General features: G+C 41.9%; 2 long non-coding RNA genes across 2 annotated transcripts; one reads left to right on the top strand and one right to left on the bottom strand.

Annotated features, from left to right (window-relative positions):
* The first annotated feature begins 3948 nt into the window (after positions 1–3948).
* On the top strand, positions 3949–4398 carry LOC118563076. The gene is made up of 2 exons (XR_004930995.1): positions 3949–4047; positions 4328–4398. It is a non-coding gene; the product is annotated as an uncharacterized LOC118563076 (long non-coding RNA).
* A 679-nt stretch (positions 4399–5077) lies between these two features.
* On the bottom strand, positions 5078–5625 carry LOC118563075. The gene is made up of 2 exons (XR_004930994.1): positions 5536–5625; positions 5078–5446 (listed from the first exon to the last, which is right to left on the bottom strand). It is a non-coding gene; the product is annotated as an uncharacterized LOC118563075 (long non-coding RNA).
* Between the last annotated feature and the right edge of the window lie 3386 nt (positions 5626–9011).

The following is a 9011-nucleotide window of genomic DNA, read 5'->3' as shown; positions in this document are numbered from 1 at the left end:
GGTTAGAAATGACAATGTATCTGCCTTGTATGTTTTTGTGTAGGGCTGCATCCATGTGATGTGTCAGGCCCAGTGCCACCGTCTCATATAGACCAGGTCACACGTGACGTCAGCGCTACATCCGGGTCCCGCGGGTAGGCAAAAACAGTACTGTTCTCGTCTACTACATGACAAAACAGGTGATTTCGAGCGTACTTTTAGTTAGTTTATTTTTGGAATCCTAACAATGCCTACGACTTGTTGTGCTCCCGGTTGCACACAGAGGCATTCCAAATCGTTGGATGTACATTTCTGTCGTTTATCGAAGGACGAAAAAGAAGAAAAAAATGGATAATTTCAATGAAAAGAGTGCGCAGGCAGACAATCCCAATGGACTGTGGGAGCCATCATACCACGACAGAATTTGCAGTCTACACTTCATCTCGGGTAAATACAACTTAATTTTGCACTAGTCATTGTTCTACTTAAATAGCGGCGGAGGGGAGGTGGCGATCGCTAGACGGGGCCGGGAGAAGCAGAGTAGATGCGCTGCAGCAGCAGCACGCCGCATCATTTGAGTTTTCTTCGTGCAATCAGTGTGCAATAACATTCACCAGACAGCGGCTGCATTACACCCCTGTTCACGCGCGCTAGTACGTCTATGTTTACGCTGCAACGTCGCCGACACCCCCACCCATTTTAACAAGACAAAAACACCAAAATAATCCGTAGTGAGCAATGTTTTTTTTTTAACCTACCGGGTGGGTCTTCCTCTAAGCTGAGGCGCGGTCTGTGTCCGACTCCGCTTTCTGCTGTTACACAAACATGTCTGAATATCCATCCATCCATCCATTTTCTGACCCGCTTAATCCCTCATGGGATCGCGGGGGTTGCTGGTGCCTATGTCCCGATATAAAATAATTGTAGCCGTCCAGTAGTTTCAGGGGCTTTCGTGCTCTCTCGTGTGTACCGGCCTGCGTGTTTATAAGGCAGCTGTATATGTCGCGGTACGAAACACTTGGCCAGCATTTCACAGACTCGCTCCGTTAATTCAGGCTTTGCTGTGTGGATCTGGCAATCTGATACCATCAACTATCAACTTACTCTTAAAACGATCTTGTGATACGTTATCTAAAGAAGAAAAATACGTAGAGAACTCGTCAGTTTCTCTGTTTTCGTCCGCCATTGTGTTCGCCTTTTGCCTACCAGTCCGGCGCGCATGCACGAAAAACCCGCATCAAAACAATAACAATGAACTGGTCTATTGTCTGTATACCACTTGGCTCCACCCACTTGCAAGAATTTCAGGAGGTTTTTTTTTTTTTTTTAAGGGTGAGCAGGGGTTCCTCTGGCTCTACTCAGCAGCAAGGTCAAATTGACAGGACTCGAGAGGAGTTTTGATGTGAAAACACTGCTTTTCAGTGATTTCCTGAGGAGAAATTAGAAGGTTTTCTCCAAGGTCCAGAAAAATTGTGGAGTAAAACATAATTTTACGATTTACAAACCATGAACCGCACATGAAGGAAAAAAAGAAAAGAAATAGGACTTGATCACCTTTCAATACCCAGATGCGTTGTATCAAATCTGTACTTTCTCTCATTTTACCCACACTGGATAGACACTTCTGTCTCTGAAGTGCCCATCCATCCACCTCATGTGATAGAACGCAGCGGCTGTCTGCTGACATACCTGCCTGCAGCCAAGGGAGTTAGCGCAAAATCAAATCAATAAAAATAATTTAATTGTGGTTTAAAATCTTTTAAGCTATTAACATGTTCTCCTCGCTCGTGCCTTGGCTCATAAAAAGCTGTAAATTTTAACTCCGTGACTGAAAGCACCCAGTGTCCTGCTTTGGCAGCAGAGGCCGCAGAAGGGAGCTCAGACTGTGGAAACACCTGAAAGCTCGCTCTGCCCAGAGGCCAGCAGCTTGTGGGCTTAACGGCTTGTCTCTGCCTCTCCGCCTTTCTCTCTCTCACAGACACACAGAGCTTCATAGCAGACAGCAGAAAGACTGTGCCTTGTTTTGCTATTATTAGATGCGTGATCCATATATTTATCCCGATGGATTACTCTTTAAAAATATCCAAGACAATCTTGCATATACGGTGTTGTGGTATTACTAATCTTTTTAAGTTATTTAATGTTAATAAATAACAACTTAGGCCATACAGTGGATATATGAAAGGGTGATTTGATCTTTGGGGTTCTTCAAACAGCAAACTCTGCACATATATGGGATAAATGAGCAACAACTCAAGTACAAGAATATATTAACAGAAATAAATAAACATCCAGAGAACACCACTATAGAATGCTGTTTATCTTAATAACACTATAGCTGTGTCTCAATTCGCAAGCTGCGTCCTTCGAAGGACCCAGCCTACACAGCCTTAGGAGGACCCAGCCATCGGAGGATGCTCCGGAGGATCCTCAACCGTTGGTAAATGGGACGGTCTAGCCTTTGGAGCACTTCCTGTTTGCGACACGACGTCCCCAAGCCTGGGAAAAACAGCGCCAGATGACAAAAAAATGGATATGGAAATTTTTATTTATTTATTTTTTATTATTTACTTGTTATTGGAGGAGGAGAGACGGTTTAGACGGCAGCAAAACCGGCGACAAATTTTTTTCAGGCTGGGAGAGCGCAGTGGAGAGGTAACATTTACCTGCTATTATTTTCACCCAGGGGCCTGCTAATGATCACAATATACCAGTTATTAAACAAACGCTTGTCAGCAGATTGACGAATATGTTAAATATAAAATTTTATATTTTTTTGTAAGACTTGGTATAAGCTTATGTTTGTAACTTTAGTAATTTGAATTGAATAGTTAAATGTGTACAAACCCTGTAAATAACTGACTTAAATCACTACTTTCACTAACACTAAAAAAGCGCGCAAAGCACCTCGGGAAATCTTATGGCAGACGAGGCCACTAAGGATGGTAGCGGTGCATCCTCAGAATTCGGGGAAAAGGAGGACGCATTCGAAGGCTGCATTTTAAGCATCCTCAGAATTTTTGCCAAATGGGACAGCCTCTGCGCATCATTGTAACGTCACTGGCCTTAAAATGCGTCCTTCGAAGGACGCAGCCTGTGAATTGAGACACAGCTTATATGTGAAGTCAAATAAGGGGGAAAAAAGACATGCACTGTGTTTCACACGGACTTAAAAGAGGGACGGACAACAAGGAAGAGAGAGCAGAAGAGAAAGCCAGCCAGACAAAGAGGACGGAAGTTTGGGGGACTCTTGTGATCAGAGATCCTGGTCAATTTGTGCAGAAGAGGACAAATCTGTAGACGAGCAGAGAGGCAGCCGGTAAGGCAAGCTGTAATGTTTATGAAATCAGACTGCAAGGTTACCCATGTTCCTCCAGCAGGGCCTCCAGATTTGCCAGCCCATTAACAGCAACACCTGAACTGAAGAAGTGGATTGTGGTAGAGAAGTTTGGCATTGATTGATTGATTGATTGATTGATTGATTGATTGATTCATTGATTCATTGATTCATTGATTCATTGATTCATTGAACTGATTGCTGTGTTGTTGAATAGTGGATTTGGATGTTAAGTTTAACTATTAACTTAGCATCATATGAGAAAGAATTACAAGTGGAAGCTATATATACTTATAAAATGAATATTTTTGACTAATATTGAAAAGTAGAGATTTGTATATTTAAATAAATGTAATTGTATTTATTTATTTATTCGAAATGTATTTTAAAGTTAAAGAACTTAAGTTTAGTTACTTGTTCATTTAACTTTGATTACTTGGTGGGTTTGATTCACAGTGGTTTGCTTTGTCCGTCCATCCGTCCGTCTTCTTCCGCTTATCCGGGGTCGGGTCTCGGGGGTAGCAGCTTCAGTAGGGAGGCCCAGACGTCCCTCTCCCCAGCCACTTGGGCCAGCTCCTCCGGAGGAATCCAAAGGCGTTCCCAGGCCAGCCGGGAGACATAGTCCCTCCAGCGTGTCCTGGGTCTTCCCCTGAGCCTCCTCCCGGGGGTCGTGCCCGGAACACCTCACCAGGGAGGCGTTACCCTCCCTGGTGAGGGTAATCACCAGGGAGGTAATCTGACCCAATCTGTATAATATGATTGAACTTGACTTTGTAAAGTGCCTTGAGATGACATATTTCATTTTTTATTGTTGCCAGCTCCTGGCAACAATAAATAAAATTGAATTGAATTGAATTGAATTGGTACTGCACTGCAGTACCAACACTGCAGTTTGCTTTGTATTGTTTATATAGATTATTATTTCCTTTGTAGTTTGAGTGGAATTAATTTAAGTAAATTAACATTTGGATTAGTAATTGTTTATTTTTCTTCTTTTGGGCTTGTTTAAAGGTTTTTACCTGCTTCTGGACCAATTTTGCACATGTCCTGACATTCACCAAATAAATGGAGGATAAAAGAAGGAAAACTGTGTGGTCCTTTGAGCAAAAACCCTGCTGATAAAAGTCTACATGAATTTGTCCATCCCTTTTCAAGTGGGGAAGCTGCACAGATTAAAAAGAACTTGACACTATACTTCAATCAACAAATCCTCTCCACTAGGCTAGTGAAACGTAACCAAACTACTAAGCAAAATTAAGATAAAGAGAAGCTAAGGAACTATGTACACACAAGAAACAAAAAGACAGAAAAATAGTTAACCATCTGTCATGATTTGTGTCGAGGACCAATGGTGCAATGAAGACGACGCAGAGCCATCAAAAGGGTAAGTAACTTTAATCAAAAGACCTTCAGGAAGGGTTCCAGACCGTGTAGACTGACAGGTTAACGATGGTTAACTAAGGACAACTATTAACTAAGGATCCAGTGAAGACTGAACGGAAACCAGGATATCAGCTAGTTACTACAGAGGCTCATTTTTGGCTAATGCTAGCGGGCTAATGCTTGGCTAATGCTCGCTAATAAAGACTCTTAAGCTTTATTTTGTCGCAATGACCAGAAAACACGAACATTAATGTCTCATCAATGTATAAAACCCTTATTGAAATAAAGTCTGTTATAACCATAAAAACACACTCAAAACATATTAGCATAGCTCGGTTTTTGTACCTCGGTCAAACCTTAAAACACAACGAAACACATTAAACCATTTTAATGATTAATCTTTTCCTGCTTATTTATCTACCAAACCTGTGCCTCTGTGTCAGTTCAGGTGAATTTGGGCCATCTGGTAGGAAGAAGTTGCTTCAGGGTGAAGCTTGTTGTCTTCGGCCAGGGACGAAGAACCGGCTGGCTCAGGGGGGTAAAGGTCCTTGTTTGTGAACCAGGCTCCAGCGTCCTGTGCTCGAGCCTCCGGTTGGAATCTGTCTGAGTCAGCAGGGTGGAAGCTCGGCGCTGCCTTGAACTCTGCAGGCTTTCCTCATGTGGCTGAACAGCTTGATAGGGCAATTTTCAGATCAGCTTTTCTCTTAGCTTGGCCTGACCACAGGAGACCGCTCCGCGCCATCTTTCCTGCAACAGAGAAAGGTTACAAGCAGACCATTTCCATGGCAGTTGACTGTTTAAGTTCTGATGTTGGTTTCAAAGAAAACATAGCTTACTGCAGTTTACGGCACTGCAAATGTTTGTGGATGTCCAGATGCCATTCGGACCACTCCTCACGAGGACTCACAGGCAAAAAGAAAGCTGAATCCAAGGGGGCTTGGTACATAGCAGTGTTGGCAACCCCTGCTGTGATGGGCAGTCCTTTGGTGCCTGTAAAAGTATCACATTTCAGTGGCTTTGATTTTATTCTCCATGGCTGATTGCACAACAACAGTTATACAAACATGATTTGTATTTTTTTTATTGCAATTTATTGATTGCGATGTATTTTTTATTGTTTAGCAATTCTCGCAGATTTCTTTAAAGTGTCAGTGTCGCAAACAGGGCGGGGGGTGGGGGAGACCAGGGTTAAATCCAGCCCCAGGAGCCGTTTTCTTGTTCCAGTCATTTCTAGGTCAGTCGAAACAAAAAACGCGCGAGGAAAAACCAAGTAGAAAGAGCAAAATTGGGTGAGCTAAACTGAGTAGGGTCGGTGGAACCGCAGCTGTTGAGAGCAGCTTCTGGCAACAATAAAACCATGAGACCATGTGTGCTGTAACATGTGAACAGTGTATATGAGTTCTGATTGTAAAAAACAAATTCTTAGCTACATGTTACTAAGGGTGTATTCACACCAACTCAAGTCTTTGGTCTGCTAGTTCCATCCAAAAGGGTCTTTATTTTTTATTTTTCATTTGGTGTGGTCTGCTGTCACATTGCACTTTTTGCAAGTGAACTATAACTTGTAACAAAGTACCCGTGTGACGATTGTTGCGCCCATTGGACAGAAATGGAGGAACCCTATTATAGAACTCCTGTGTGCAGCACCTCTGTTTTGCACATTTGTGTGGTCATTACAGATGATAAATCACTGTGAGTGGCAAGAGCAGCTAATTCAAGGCTGATATCGAGATGTTCTATTTGTAATTTTGGAGCAGCATCTGAGAATGTGACCTGCTAGCTGATGGAATCCCACAGCATGCTGGTAGCAGCATTACTAAGCAACAGATTGCGAGTACAGCCTGGCATCTTGCCAGGTTTATAATACACTGGGGAAAACCCTGCCTGCACAGAACAAGGGGGGAAATGAACTCTGGTTCATTTAAAGTGGGCCAAACGTGGTAGGTGTGCATACACCCTGAGAGTCAAATAAATATAGAGAACAGACAGTGAAAATGTTGAAAGGGATCAGACTTGTTATTTATTGAACACATGAGATTTTAGCTTTCACCTACAATTCTTTTCTCCTTATCTCTTTGAATGCCTTAGCTGGACATTTTAGATCAAGTCACAACATTTCTACACACCTAAATTTCCAAAATATCTATCTTCCTATCACCTCAACAGGTAGTATTTTATCTGAATGCCTGTAAACATGTAAACATTTCTCTTATATGATAACCTCTTACTGCGACTGAAAAAAAAAGAAAGCTCAGAGACAACTCGGAAGGAATTAATATTTTGTATAATATATTAATATTTAAATGATTCATCAAACTCTAAAATGTGAAACATAGATTTGTATTTAATATAATTAATGTTTGCATTATGTTTACACTTGTAATGTCTGTGTGTTAACTGGTCTAATTAAGATTATTTTATGTAAAGTGATCTGTTATGATTATGGATTATAAGGAATGTGTATTAGAGAAAATAGATTTTTTTTATGTAAATTTCCTTGTCATTGCCCTCATATTTTGAAGTCTGACTGGCTGATCGGCCTGTTGTGATGTTTTCTCTTTCAAAAGAGGCCAACCAAGTAGAAGCCGGGACTGATACTGTCAGATTCAGTAACAATAAATGTTTTGAAATGAATTGCATGCTTCGCTATATGTTTCTGTTCATGTGTGAAGCTGGGAATGACTCCAATTTTACCTTCCTGCCTTGGAAAAGTGTTCAATTTCACATTTTAAACTTTCCAAGAACTTTTATTCATTGTGTTCAATCAAAAGTGAGGGACTACCAAGGCATCTAGGGAAGTGGGCCACAAGTGACCTTCAGTCTGAAGAACCTTCCAGCCAGAGCAACAGCTTTTGTAAACTGAGCTAAGAGAAGGGACTGTGGGTTAACCCTTGAGATAATGCTGTCAGTTTCTTTAGTGAGCCACAGGCCACAGTAATCACTTTTTTCTGTTATATCCTAGCATTGGAGAAAATAAGTTAGCTCTGAACCTTGGCTTCATTTTTTTCTTATTGATTCAAACTTTACACTCTTTGCTTGAAAGTAGAGAAGATGATTTTTCCAGAAATGTAGGTAAGAAATGCCCAAGTCCCTTTTTAAATAACTGCGCATGCATAAGGCCATCCTACCTACAACCCACTCTTGTCTTTTTCTTTCTTCTGAGGCCTTCCTCTTCTTCTCATTAACTTGTAAGACAGTTTGCTTCTTGTTACCATTTTCAAAGTATGTGGTGAGAGCAGTGGAGCTACAATGAGTGGCTGAAACCAAAGCTCACTGGATACATAAACACTAGAAGTGTGTAGCAAGAGGAAACTAGTAAGGACAGAGCACGCACATTGGCATCAGGTGAGCCTGTTACAATGATTGGCATGTGGGACAGCCAATAGATAAGATGATCCCCCAGAACGTAAAGCCAAAAAAGATCCTCCACTATATGTCACGGCTGGATTTGCCATGACGACCTGGAAGCAACAAACACAGAGGCAGTATAGACAGTAAAAGGTGATTTAATGATATGAATATGAAAAGGTTCAGGTCACAGACTGTGAGAAGAGAGATAGAGACAGAGGGTGAGCACCGGTAAACAACAGATTTCGGGAGCAGACATTGACATGGATAGATGGTGACTGAGAAGGTGGGGGAGGTTGGCCAGGCTGCAGCTGTCAGTGACAGACCGAGGTGTGGTTCGGAACTGGATGGAGAGCTGCACAATGGAGGGTGGACAGGCTTTGATGTTAGAAGGACGCCACCAGGAGAGGAGTGCCGGGTCAACTGGAGTTTCAGGAAGGCTTGAGGGATTCTAACTGGTAAGAGACCCGGGGTGGAGTTGACCGGGTGGGAATAGAACAGGAACAGAAATGGATGTACAAAGATAGAGTCGACTGGTTAGTGAGCGGTAAGCACACGGACCTCAAGTAATATCAAGGAGCTTAGGATCAGGTCAGGTACCACTCAGGTGAGCTAATTCTCTGAAAACCTCCCGCTCTCCGGCTGCCTTAAACGCTCCTCTGATTAATGGGCAATAGGAAACACCTGCTGCCGGTGTCTACCTGTCACACCCTGCAGGTGAAAGGAAGAAACAACACACACACCATGGCTGTTCTGAACCTCATACCTGACACTATACCTTTAATGTTAGGATATTTTTGTGTTTATTTGTCTGCTTTTGACTTGATTAAGTCATTAGTATATAAATCTTAGTTGTATTAATAGTAAATTTTGTTTTTCAATACATTAATAAACAGTTCCCATTAATACTTAATTGAATTGTTAGTGTCTTTGTAATATAGTATTGTAGAATAGAATAGAATAA

This window comes from Fundulus heteroclitus, chromosome 5 (genome assembly GCF_011125445.2).
Source record: "Fundulus heteroclitus isolate FHET01 chromosome 5, MU-UCD_Fhet_4.1, whole genome shotgun sequence".
Taxonomy (NCBI): domain Eukaryota; kingdom Metazoa; phylum Chordata; class Actinopteri; order Cyprinodontiformes; family Fundulidae; genus Fundulus; species Fundulus heteroclitus.
The sequence above is the reverse complement of the archived record's forward strand: the minus strand, read 5'-3'. Positions and strand labels throughout refer to the sequence as shown.